Raw genomic sequence first — 14381 nt, 5'->3', positions numbered from 1 at the left:
CAGAAATTTCTCATCAGCATCACATGCGCCTTCTCCATTCCCCAGAGGAAGAGAAGACCTGTATAACAAGACCTCCTGCCTTCACCCCATAAGGGAAGGTGATCTTGACTGAAACAATTCTTTCCTTTCTTTCTCTAATAACTTTCCTACACCACCCTCCTTCCTATATAAATCTTCCATTTTGTACAACTCCTGAGAACTATAGTCTACTTGTTAGATGGGAGGCTGCCCAATCCATGAATAGGTTGGTAAAGCTAATTAGATCTTCATTTACTTGACTGATTTTTTTTCTTTTTTAGCATTTACCGATGTTTATAATAACTTTGTGGTGTTAGATTATCTTTATTTTATAGTATTTTTAAAGAGACCTTCGAGGAGAAAAGGCTTATCTAAAGTCATAAGTGGATTTCTGAACATGTAACTAGAATACTATATCCTTTTGAAGAAACTGTTTTAGTGTTAGTATTTGATTTAATAATAAAAACGTGGAATCTATTCTTTATTGATATCCATTGTGTTTCCACAATACTGTTTGATCCATTCCTATTAAAGAGGTCTCATTTAGTCAGGTGCTAGCATAGTATTCAGACAACTACCACATTATCCCAATTCTCTAATCTTTAAATTGCCTGCTTATTCAAAATCAAATCAAATAAGTATTTTGACCTTCATTTATAAAGCCCTAATGGTGTGGATCTGCTAATGTGTGCAGAATTGAACAACAACCTGAATCCAATCAAGTGTACTCAGCCAGCTCACTGACAATCAGTAACTCAATCTCTAGATAGAAGTTAGCTAAAGAAATGAGATCGTTTTCTAAATCAGTAGCTATAAGTATTTGAAGTTTCCTCTGAAACAATAAAACCTAGAGACAAATAAATTAAGAAATGGCTGTGCTGCTTATCTTTTTCTTGATGATTTTATTGCTCTTCAGTAAACTGCCCAGATTCCAGTAGGTTCCAATAAAAGAGTCCAAAATTTTAAGAACAATTTTGTCTTCCTTATGCTCTCTTTTACACAGCTTGCATTAAAAAAAAAAAAAAAGTAGTATAAAAATGAGGTAGTAGAAGATCCTCAATGAAAAGGAACTGGGGGGAAATGGGGAGAAGGAAAAAAGGGATGTAGGATAAAGTAACAGGAAGAGGAAGGTAAAGGCTTGATTAGAAAAATAACTGCAATAAAAAAGGAGCAGAAAATAGCAAGAGGACCGTATGAAGCAGAAACATGTATGAGCTAAAGGTAAAAGTCAAGTGCAAAGGCAGGGTCTCAAACTCACTTTTCTGTTTAAAGTAATGCAAATGAGTACATTGGGGTGGATGTACTTTTTGTGGCTTTCCTCATCCCACAACTGAGAAATAAGCACAAATAAATCTTTGTCCTAAAAAAAGGTGAAAGTTGATTTAAGAGTGTCATCTTCAGAGGCACCTGAGTGGCTCAGTTGGTTAAGTGTCCGACTTCGGCTCAGGTCATGATCTCGCGGTCTGTGAGTTCGAGCCCCGCATCAGGCTCTGTGCTGACAGCTCAGAGCCTGGAGCCCGCTTCAATTCTTTGTCTCCCCCTGTCTCTCTCTGCCCCTCCCCCACTCATGCTCTCTCTCTCTCTCTCTCTCTGTCAAAAATAAATAAATATTAAAAAAAATTAAAAAATAAAAGAGTGCCATCTTCCCTCTGGAGACAAAGAGAATGGTGTGGCAAACCAGCATTCCTGTTGGCACCAGCAGAAAACAAGAAATAGGCACCCTTCAGTTCTGGCCAATATTAACAAAACTTCTGATTTTATGGAGAAACTGAAGCACAAATTTTATGACAAATCTGATATTGACAAGTCATTCAATGAATATTTAAATCTATGTGAATACTCTCATCACCCTGTACTGACTTCCCTGCTACACGTTGGGGGATTTGGTGCAGGGGACTACCTGACTGCAGGCTTACTATTGAAAAGATAAGAGACAGGGTAGAAACTAGTGTTCCTAACTTTACCTCTACCTATCTACAAGGCCTGACTGATTCTGCCGTTTACTGTGTTCTTGTCTGGATCCCCTTCCTTTCTATGAGATTAGTGCATAATTAATTCTATATAAATGGTCTCTGAAGGGTAGCTCTATGGTGTCATCTATTCTGTTTCCATCAATGGTTTGGTTTATAAAGAGGTTTAGCATTTTGCTTTGGTCTAAATTCATTTTTTTTAAATTTTTTTTTCAACGTTTTTTATTTATTTTTGGGACAGAGAGAGACAGAGCATGAACAGGGGAGGGGCAGAGAGAGAGGGAGTCACAGAATCGGAAGCAGGCTCCAGGCTCCGAGCCATCAGCCCAGAGCCTGACGCGGGGCTCGAACTCACGGACCGCGAGATCGTGACCTGGCTGAAGTCGGACGCTTAACCGACTGCGCCACCCAGGCGCCCCGGTCTAAATTCATTTTTAATGGGAGCCTCACAGGGTCCAATTCTGGCTTCTTTGTTGTCACCTGTTATCTAGGACCCCTAGCAAATTGAAGGAACCAAGGCAACCGTAGCCTGTTTCTAAGAACATGTCCTATAAGCAGGGCTAGGTTTACTACAACTAGAGATCATCAGAGTTGCAAAGGGTTCCTACACTCAGGAGGGGTCTTGATGCTTAAAACATACTCTATGGCTGCTGTCTTGAATTTATTAACAACTTTATGTTTTGTAAGTGAAGTTCAATTGGACACTGAATCCTGAGTCGGGGCTTCCAGCCCCTGCTCACACATCATCCCGTCTTCTTCTGTCTCCTTCTAGCTCCTCATCTCCCAGAACGAGTTGTGGCCAGAAGCCCCCCTGCTCCAGTGCAGGTACCTCACATCTCTCCACCCCAGCAGGGGCCTGGGCACAGGCAAGGTGAGAATTAAAGTTAGGCGCATGAACCCTGGGAACCAAGTTAGGGAGCTGGCCTCAGGGAACTAACTCTGAGGCACTATACTCACCCTCAGAGTATCCTGATGCTTGAATGGTAGGACGTTAATAGAGAATAAAAAATGACAATTCAAGAAGGATCACAGAAGAAGACAAGACTTTCTTCTGCCTTTTGAATGTGTCCCATATTTTCATTTATACTGGGCCCTGAAAATGACTTAGCCCAACCTGCTTACCAGGGTACTTTATTACCACCAGCATACTCTTTCTCTGGTACCCACAAGTTTCTCCTTTTCTGCCTAAAACATGGAATATCAAGCTAAAAAGTAAAATAAAACATAAGAGTTTTAAAAAGTTTTGTTAAAAGAAATGGGAGATGGGACACCTGGGTGGCTCAGTTGGTTAAGTGTCTGACTCTTGATTTTGACTCATGTCGTGATCCGAGGGTCATGAGATCAAGCTCTACATAGGGCTCTCTGCGGGGCACAGAGTCTGCTTAAGATTCTCTCTCTCCTTCTCCCTCTTCTCCTCCCCTGGTTTTGCTCTCTTGTGCATGGGCACTCTCTCTTCTCAAAAAATATAAACAAGCAAACAAACAAACAAATAAATAAATAAGTAAATGGAGGTGATTCTTTTTAGGAGCAGGCATTACTCTTTACCCCAAATCTGGACAGTGTGAAAAGCAAGTGCCATGTAATAAGCATCACATTTTCTTTTTCTTTTTCTTTTTCTTTTTTTAAAATACAACACACTTTTATTATCTCACAGTTTCTATGGGCCAGGATCTAGGTATAGCTTAGTTGGTTCTCTACTGTCATATCTCCAAGGCTGTAATCACGGTGTCAGCTGAGGTCTCATCTGAGCCTCAACTGAGCAGACTTTTATCCCCTGTGGCTCTAAGACTGAAATCCTCAATTCTGGACTGGTGTTTCTTCCACTCCAACGTGTCTGCTAGCTTTCTCAGAGCCAGCGAGGGTGAGAGTCTCCAGTAAGGTGAATGTTGTGATCTTCATGTAACATAATAATCTTTGTCATATTTTATTTATTTATTTTATTTTTTACTTTTTTAATGTTTATTTTATTTTTTAATATAATTTACTGTCAAATTGGCTAACATACAGTGTGTAAAGTGTGCTCTTGGTTGTTGGGGTAGATTCCTGTGGTTCATCGCTTACATACAACACCCAGTGCTCATCCCAAGTGCCCCCCTCAATACCATCACCCATTTTTCCTTCTCCCCCAACCCCATCAACCCTCAATTTGTTCTCTGTATTTATGAGTCTTTTATGGTTTGCCTCCCTCCTTCTCTGTAGCTATTTTTTCCCCTTACCTTCCCCCATGGTCTTCTGTTAAGTTTCAAGATCCACATATGAGTGAAAACATATATCTGTCCTTTCCTGACTGACTTAATTCACTCAGCATAATACCTTCCAGTTCCATCCACATTGCTGCAAATGGCATGATTTCATTCTTTCTCATTGCCAAGTAGTATTCCATTGTATATGTAAACCACATCTTCTTTGTCCATTCATCAGTTGATGAACATTTAGGCTCTTTCCATAATTTGGCTATTGTTGAAAGTGCTGCTATAAACATTGGGTACATGTACTCCTATGCATCAGCACTCCTGTATCCCTTGGATAAATTCCTAGCAGTGATATTGCTGGGTCATAGGGTAGATCTATATAGGGTAGTTTTAATTTTTTGAGGAGCTACCACACTGTTTTCCAGAGCGGTTGCACCACTTTGCATTCCCACCAACAGTGCAAGAGAGCAACACTTTTTTGTTAACCCACCTGGTTGCTCACTTTTGTTTCTTCACACAGATAGTATGTATAAGGCAGGGCTTTTTGAATTCAGACAAACCTCAGTCAAATTCCAATTCTGCTACTTGCTAAGTATAAGTTTTATATTTTTAATATATCAATGTAGGGTACTTATTTTGTGTCAAATACAAAGAACCTATAATTTTAGTTGACATGATCAGAAGTCATTGTATAGTGTTTCTATGGTGTGTCCACTGACTCTGGGTAGGCCCATCAACTGTCATTGTGTGGAAGAGTTGAGATGGCAGGAGTGTCTTTCAATGGCAAGCTTGAAGTGAATTTAAAGGCTTTGGAACTCCTGAACAGTGTTTAAAATCTTTCATGTGCCATTTTTTTTCTAGAGTTAGAGAATTTCCTTGATTATTTTTGTATGTAAGAGGGTGGGTCTACATTAACCCATTCTATATGCTTTAATAGGATTAGAGCAGTGGATAATGTCTGTGATAATCCACAATTACCAAAAGCATCAATCTGGATATCTTTTTCACTTCTATTATGCAGTAAGCAACATTTGTGGCATTACAACAGTTACAAGTAAATTCCAGATAAGCCACAGTTTCTTATTGGGGCTACTGTAAATAGTCTCTGAGAAATCATGGAGAGTATTCACAGATGCAGTACCTAATTCGTTCGCAGTCTTATAACAGAAACTCACGACACAGGTCAGAGCTGTGGAAAAACAATTTGTTCAGGAACAAATACTAGTTGTATTAAAATTTCATGATCCTCCCTCAAAGATCATGAAATCAGTGTCCTTAGCCTTAAGTAGCATGTATCCTGCTTCCTAAAAGACACTGTGTAAGTCAGTTAATAGTAAGTGTAGTACATACACCTACTAAAAGTATAGGCAAGTAACACCTAATAGAAGCAGCAAAAGTCCTCTAATGCAGTAAGCTAAAAGTAGAATAAATCCCATTCTTACAAACAAGAAAAGCCAAGTGGAAAATTTTAAATATTCTTTCATGGACTTGTGAAAAACTACATAATCAACAGAAAACAGTTTATTTGTAAAGATGGGTAAAATGGTTTCATCAATATTTATTCAAGATTTGCACGTGACTTGGTTAACTAAATTGCACGTCAGCAAAGAAACAAATATGATAAAGATAGCTAGATTCTAATTGCCAAGATTATCAGAAATAATCATTTGGTTGTTTATAAATAGTAAAAATACGTGTTAAAAGTTTATGCATTTCTAAAAACAATTTCCAAATGATCTACCTTGTATATGGAGGGAGAACTAGTACCATGAAATGGAATGCACAAATGTGAAACAAGCTTAAGTCTTTATTGAAATTATAGGGACCACAGTGGGAATTAATTTCCATTGAAGTTACAGAACAAATTGCTTCTGCTTCAATGAATTAAACTAAACCATATTTGCTCTAATTTGGGTCTATGACCTTTTATTCTCTATCCAATAGAAATGGATAAATGTTCCCTTTATTTATTATTTCAAGAGAGTAATAACGGCCACCTTCCCACCCCCTACTTTTTCACATATCTTTTTTTTTATATTTTTTGGCCCCATTCACTTTCCACTTTCTTGTAGAGGTCATTACAAGCTTAGCACAATAGAATAAAGTTTGTAGGATGTTTTAACAGCATGGAATGCAGTAGATAAAAATAGGAAGATAGAGAAAGAGATAAGAAACAGTAAGAAATGCTATTGAAAATTGCAAGTAGAATCAATGAAAAATATTGAATCCAAATCCATTTGATCTCTACTATGTGACAACCATTGTGTCTGAATTCACAAAATCTTCTAAAACCTGCTTGATTCAAAAAATAAGGAAAAAATATAGGTATTTTACTTCCTTTTCAGGACTTTGGTTTATAAAGAATATTAATGAATACCTTCATAAAATGTTTTTGTCTTCACTCCCTCTTCCTCCATTACCAACATAGGCTATTCAATTTGGCAATTAGAGAGCAACCATTTTATAGAGATATGGTGAGATTTAATACTCTGGAAAAGTTTGGGAAAGATACTTTTTTTTTTCTGGAATCTGTTATAGTCAAGAAGAGGCAGCTTAAATTACATCAAACTTCTGTTTTTATGAAGGCAATTTTTAAATGTCTCAATAGAAATATAAGCATGATATCATTGAGTAAATATTTTTAAAAAATGATAAAAATGATTGGAAAACTCTCAAGAAAAAATTTTCAGTTGACATCAAAAAATAAATTTAAAAAATTATGACACAATTTAGCAGACTATATTTACAATAACAGCAAAAAAACTATAATCCATGAATTAATTAACAAAAGAGTGTAACACTTGTGTGCAGACAGTTATAAAATATGGCAGAAAAAAATCATGGAAGATCTAAATACAATTTTTAAAAATCCCACTTTCATGGGATTGGAATGACAATATAAAGATGTCTATCCACCTAAATTTGATCTACAGACTCCATTGAGTCAAATTCCAATCAAGTACAAACATACTTTCATAAACATGAAAATCTGATTTAAAAAAAATTTAAAAATGCAAATTGAAACCAAAAAGGTATCATTACTATATTAGTCTGCTCAGGCTTCCAAAACTAGATGTCATAGACTAAGTGGCTTAATCAGCAGAAATTTATTTTCTCACATTTTTGGAGGCTAGAAGTTCAAGATCAAGGTGCCGGCCTGGTTAGCTTCTGATGAGAATTCTTTCTAGCTTGTAGATGGCTGCCTTTTCTTTGTGTCCTCACACAGCAAAGAGAGAGAAAACTCTTTAATGTCTATTCTATAAAGATACTAATGCCATTATGAAGGTCTCATGGCCCTTCATGGCCTCACCTAAACCTAATTATCTCCCCAAAATCCCATTTCCAAATGCCATCATATTGGGGAGTAGGTCTTCAACATATGAATTTTGAGGAGACACAATTTGACCTAGAGCAATTGCACAGCTATTTTTTAATTAAAAAAAAAAAAGACCATCTTGCAGGATTGAAATTTTATGCCCATTGTTTCAGTCATGCAAGAAGAGAAAGTGCTATACAACACACTTCATACAGTTAACAATACCATACTGTGTAGTTCCTACAAAAGAAACAAGAAAAAAAGGAATGAAAAGAAATGAAAGAACATACCACAATGCTTGTGAAGATGTGGAGAAACTGGAACCCTTATAGTTTGTACAACTACCTTGGAAGACATATTCTTGTCTTCTAAGAATTTTTTTTAAAGTTTATTTGTTTATTTTTGAGAGAGAGAGAGAAAGGGCGAGAGAGAGAATCTCAAGCAGGCTCTGAGCCGTCAGCACAGAGCCTAATTTGGGGCTCAAACCCACAAACCACAAGATCATGACCTGAGCTGAAATCAACAGATGCTTAACCAACTGAGCCACCCAGGCACCCCAATGTTTTCCTGTCTTTTAATCAGGCCATTCTATTCCTAGGTATTTACCTGAAGAGAAATGAAAGTATATGTCCATACAAAGACTTGTACGTGAATGTTCATTAATATTTATTTGAAATAGTCAGTAACTAGAAGTAACCCAAATGTCTACCACGGGTGAATAAACAAATTGCATTACATTAATGCAATTAAATACTATTCGTCAATTAAAAGACTTATTGATACATAGAACAAGGATGAATATCATAATTATGCTGTGTGAAAGAAGTCAGACAAAAAAGAGTTCACACTGTGTGAGTCAATTTATTTAAAATCACAGAACATGCAAATTAATCTATAGAAACAGACAGCAGGCCAGTCATTGCCTGTTGATAAGAGGAGGGTGTGGAGAGGGACAAGAGGGGGAGAGGAACATGGGGTAATGGATATATTCATTATCTTGACGGTGGTGATGATTTCATAAGTGTGTACACATATCAATAATTATCAAATTGTACAAATCAAATATATGTAGTTTATTATAAGTCCATCTTCCTTCAATAAAGCTCTTTTCTTTATTTTTCTTAAGTTTGTTTTTAATGTTTATTGATTTTTGAGAGAGCGAGAAAGAGAAAGAGAGAGCGAGCATGAGAAAAGGAGAGTCAGGGAAACAGGGAGACACAATCCGAAGCAGGCTCCAGGCTCCCAGCCATCAGCACGGAGCCTGACATGGGGATTGAACTCATGAACTGTAAGATATGACCTGAGCCAAAGTCGGATGCTTAGCTGACTGAGCTACCCAGGCACCCCAATAAAGCTCTTTTTTAAAAATGCATAAAGATTCTCATTTCCAGGCCAGATTCCAGCTACTGAACTAGCCCTTCTCTGTAAAAAGCTATAAAACAGCACATACTATTTAGTAACAAAGGGAGCTGGGGACTATGATACCTGTGGAATGAGAAAGAAATGAGCTGACCCCTATGTCTGTTGAAGTTTTCCGTCTGGAAATCCAACCAAAGATTGTAGCACAAAGGGGGTCAAAGCAGAGGACAGCAGCTTTGCTAAGCCAAGAAAACTGAAATCAAAATTCAGGAAGGCTAAAGATAGATTATCATATAAAAAAGATTTACACAGTCAAGGATATCTAAGAAATCTGCACTTGAGTGTGGTTAAATACTGATTAGCAGATACTCAGGGTGAGACTCCACAAGGAGAGGCAAAGAAGAACTATTGTAGAAAAAAACAAAGGGGATCAATAAACTGAACAACTCTCTTTGGTGACACAAGACTGGGAGATGTCTAGGATCCAATCAACCATGGTAGAAAGATTTCTCATGAGAGCACTCAATGAAAGTACCAGACAGACTAAATTTTAAGAAAAGAGTTATGCCAGCCTCAAAATAAAGAATGCCATATAATCACACTAGCAAACTAGCAAATTGTAAAAAGAAGCCTTGAATCAAGTGATTAGAAAATAAATTAACTGCCTGCTAGAACAAAATTCAACAACCTTTAAAAAGGAAGACAGAAAAATGCAGAGATTCACAATGTATGTCATGCAGGCATGAAATTACTAGAAGAATCAGGAATATGACTCGTAACAGAAAAAAAATCAGCTACTACAAACAATCTTCAAAATGATAGGAATAATATATTTAACATTCTTTTATACATATACTGGATAAATTTAACAATAGATTAGACTCTATATAGGAGAAAAATCATTTCACACAAATACCTAGAAATGGAATCTATCCCAATGGAAAACCAGTCCTAAAATAAACCAGTATGCATTGATTTATGAGATAATATTCAGCCATCTAACATCAATATAATTGGAGTCTTAGAAGGGGAGGGAGGAATGGAAGAAATAATGTTTTCCCAGATATTAATAAAAAACAAATCCACAGATTGAAAAGCTTGGAGCACTCTCACATAATACACAAAGGACATACTTAAATTAAAAAAAAAATACTTAGATGGATATTTAGAATAAACACAACATACTTAGAAAAAGCACAATAATTAGTATGCTAAAGGTTCTAGTGGCAAAAGAGAACAATGTGGACAAATAGATGAAGAAACCCATCAGAGACATGAAGAAAACAGGAAAGGCCCCAAAGGAAGTAGAGTGTGGAGGTATAAAATCTGAAGGAGACATGTTTCTGCCAGGAGACCCAGTCACAGTCTCATTACAGTATAAGCTACAGCTGCTGTCTGGGCCTATCTTGGCGGGATAATTGACCTGATCTTCCCAAAGCAGGGATGCTCTTACACAGTACCGGTGAGGAAGAACATATTTGGGTGGTGGGCACTACTTACTAGTCCTTTGCTTCAAATTGACAATGAACAGACAAGTACAGCAATTATAGATGAGAAAAGTATGATGTCTGAGGACTCAGACCTTAAGGATAAGGGTCTGGGTCAAGTGACTAAGCTCAGTGAGGCCAGGAGAGGTGCCAGCTGATAAGGAGGGAATTGAGAGTGGGTAGGTGTTATTGGAAGATTAAAATAAATAACAGTTGCAACCTGAGACCAGCCTCAGTGGTGAGGGCTTCCTCTCCCAATTTCCCCTCAGGAAAAGAGGGCATTCAAAATTCTAGAGGGTCCTAGCTGGCATGGTAGGGGTTATACTGGATACTATATCATGCTGCCCAGGACCCTCTTAGGAACAAAGGATTTAGATTCTTCAGCTGTTGGTAGAAAGTCCTTGTACTTCAGGCATAGAAACAATGCATTCTGGATTGCAGCAAGAAGATGAGAAGCCCTAAAGAAAAGAAGATGCAATTAAATGCAAAAAAAAAAAAAAAGAAAAAAAAAGAAGTTTGAACTAAAAGGCTGAACAAATTAAGACAAAACACAAAAAGCAAAACACACACAAAATAACAAAAACCATAGCTGCGCAAGATGAAAACTGAAATGATTACTGAATACAGTCAATAAATTTACATAAAGTTAATTTGTATATTTATTTTCAAGTGTTCTAAACCATCTATCTGCAGAGGATAGAAGACAGAGATGGTTTCAGAACAGTATTTGGATGGTACTAACTCAATACTATACATGGCAGACATTGTAAGTCGGAGAGAAGGATGAGGTGATGGAAGATAGAGGATATCATTTTAAAGAGAAAGATAAAAAAATCACTAATCGAAGAAACAAGAAATGCAAGTTTGGGGCTAAAAATAGGGATATTCGTTTCTGGGATGGATATAAATTCATGATAGAGGAAAGGCAGGTGTCTTCTACAAAATCATAGATAAAGACGTAATAGAAGTATTTTTTTTAATTTTTTTAACGTTTATTTATTTTTGAGACAGAGAGAGACAGAGCATGAACAGGGGAGGGGCAGAGAGAGAGGGAGACACAGAATCTGAAACAGGCTCCAGGCTCTGAGCTGTCAGCACAGAGCCCAACGCGGGGCTCGAACCCACGGACCGTGAGATCATGACCTGAGCCGAAGTCCGCCGACGCTTAACCGACCAAGCCACCCAGGCGCCCCCGCAATAGAAGTATTTTATTAAGGGATTTGAACATGTCAGAAACACACACACACACACACACACACACACACACACACACACACACACAAATGTAGTACAGAGTGTTTTTTTCAGGTGAAAGGGGTTGAGAGTGGGAAGAAAGGGTGTCTGGGATGGTAGTTATGATGTTGGACAGAGTAAGTAGACAGCAATACAACTTTTTTTTTCTTTTTTTGATAATTAGGATACTTAATTATCCTTGGAGTGTGAGATGTGAGACAATTTTAGCTTGAAAATACAGAAATGTTTTCTAGGAAACAACATTAGAATAAACCACCTTGGGGGCACCTGCGTGGCTCAGTCAGTTAAGCATAGGACTCTTGATTTCAGCTCAGGTCATGATCTCATGGTTTGTGAAATCTCCCTGTTGGGTTCTGCACTGAGAGCATGGAGCCTGCTTGGGATTTTCTCTCTCCCTCTCTCTATGCCCCTCCCCTACTCACGTGTGCTCTCTCTCTCTCTCTCTCTCTCTCTCAAAATAAATAAACGTTTAAAAAAAGAGGATAAACTACCTGTGGAGAAATGAATTTTGAAGAAGATAATTGAGGGATGTTTCACACATATAGGAGATATTCCAATCTCACATTCTATGGTTTGATGTGTTTTTAGCAGAAAGATTTTCAAAGAACTGCTACTAGATACGAAAATCAATATTTTTAATACAATATTTAATTGCATTTTTGTAATAAGAAATCCTGCAATTGTACTTTTGCTTCTCCCTATATATCTTGTGCTGAAATGACTTCAACTTTTAGAAATAAAACAACAAATTTAACTGAACTCAAGGCAAAATCAACCCTAATATTAAATTTCCACAGAAGGTAATTTTACAGAAAACCTTCTAGAGAAATCAGAGGAAAAAAGAAGCTATAAGTACATAAACAAGTTACGTAGGAGAAATTGGTTCTATGAGGATAGATTTATTTGGTTTAGTTTTCTCTGGGTAATATAAAATAGATCATGTATTTTATGAAGATTTTCTTATTGTCCATATTCAGTTTGAATTCACACCACAGAGAAAAAGATAATGCTGATTCTCCCAAGTTAGCCTAAACTTTCTTAATCAACACTTTTCATAAAATTGAAACATTAGTGCTAAACAACCCAATCTATGCTTGAAGGAGTAACTATAACACAGCTGAGTGACCCATCACTGCCCCTGACTTTTGACAACATCTAGGATGCAAGCTGGCTCTCTAGGAGGGATGATGCTGGCACCGGCCAAACCACTTCCTTCTTGGACCACTGTAATTGTTGAAACATCCTCCCTCATATTAAGGCTAATTTCTAGACCATATAAATCAAGAATATGACTTTTCTTTTAAACACTGTGGTATTCTATGTACTATGAACTTATTATATAGGCGGATTAAGTGAGAACTTCCAGACCTAAGACCCCAACAATTGACTGTATTATATTGTATTATAGTGTAGTAGAGTATAATATATTAGATTATTTTATATGAATATGTAAATATATAGAGACGTTATCTTACACAAATGTAAAATGGAATACATTCCCTTCCAGGAGCCACCCACAGCATTATAATAGCACATCTTCCTTATAAGTGGCTGAAACTTCCACTGGTACATTCATTATTCAGAATTGTTCTGGATTCCTTTGTTATTGATTTTTAGGCTTCTGTTCATTATCACTCTCAAGAGATGAGATTGCTAGTTTCATCTTTGATCCTTATGGTCTTACACATTAGTCAGAGTGTTACATAGTGATCAAGACCCTTTCCATGTCTCTGCTTTTTCCTACTCTTCCCCTGTTGCCTGTGATTTCAATTCCTATCACGCGACTCCTATTTTCCAAGATGCCACAAACAGCCACTCCTCTTACAAAACTAAAGTTAAATGTTGTCTGCAAGGAAGCACTTTTTGATCCACCACAGATATGATTCATAACTCCTTTGTGTTCTCACTGAAGCCCGTACATATATCTAACAAGGAAGAACTTAGCATCCCAGATGCCGATCTGATCTTCTGTCTCCTCCACACACCAAATCATTCTCCACAATGCCAGACCTATCTTGCCACAATGCAGTTCTGGTTGTGTGATTTCCCTTCCTAATTCCTTTTAGGATAAAATCAAAGGGTTTAGCATGTTTACCATGGAATATAAGGCTGTTCATGATCTGATCCCAGAATGTTTCTTTTGCTTTGTTTCCTGCCCTCACTTTCCCACTAGCTCTATATTTAACTGTTTGTAAACTTGTTGCTATCACACGTATAACCTACACACTCTCTCCCATTGTCCCAACAAGCCAACAAAATTTTCCACTTAGTCTCTCAGAGAGGCAGTCGATGATTCTTTCATATCATTCATATCTAACCTCAAATATCCTTTCTTCAAAGAGATGTTTATCGACTCCTATATAAAATGCTTTCCCCATCAGTCAATTCCCTGCTCTGTATTCACATAGCACTTATTGCTGTAAAGAATGGTAAAGTTTGTTGTTGTTTTTTTTTTTCTGGCTTCTTCTATTATAAAGTAAGTTACAATGATAGTAGGGATTTTTTTCTTGTTGTCTGCTCTATTCCTAAAACAATGTCTGTTTTTTAAATGAGTAAATAAATGAATGTTTATTTAGAGTGAATGAATGTTTCTGTTTGTTACCAAAGAAACTCGTTACTGTATCAGCATCTTGCATTCCCCTTCTTTCCATCAAGCATCTGAAAACTGTAAAGAACTCAATGATTATCTCTCTCAAAATGCTGAATATCTTAAGATTCAATCAGTAATACATTTTAAAACAAAACTACCCACCCTAATTTCAAGAAGAAATAAAATACCAATTCC

General features: G+C 37.0%; 1 protein-coding gene and 1 long non-coding RNA gene across 5 annotated transcripts in view; one reads left to right on the top strand and one right to left on the bottom strand.

Annotated features, from left to right (window-relative positions):
- MGAT4C (MGAT4 family member C) overlaps positions 1–14381 on the bottom strand; it is a 742934-nt gene that overhangs the window by 276046 nt on the left and 452507 nt on the right. The window lies entirely within an intron of this gene.
- LOC131519138 (uncharacterized) overlaps positions 1–14381 on the top strand; it is an 81297-nt gene that overhangs the window by 51231 nt on the left and 15685 nt on the right. The window contains exon 3 of the long non-coding RNA XR_009265491.1: positions 2761–2859. This is a non-coding gene — a long non-coding RNA (uncharacterized LOC131519138). The remainder of the gene's footprint in view (positions 1–2760; positions 2860–14381) is intronic.

This window comes from Neofelis nebulosa, chromosome 8, assembly GCF_028018385.1.
Source record: "Neofelis nebulosa isolate mNeoNeb1 chromosome 8, mNeoNeb1.pri, whole genome shotgun sequence".
NCBI lineage: Eukaryota > Metazoa > Chordata > Mammalia > Carnivora > Felidae > Neofelis > Neofelis nebulosa.
This window is presented reverse-complemented; position numbering and strand designations above follow the sequence as displayed.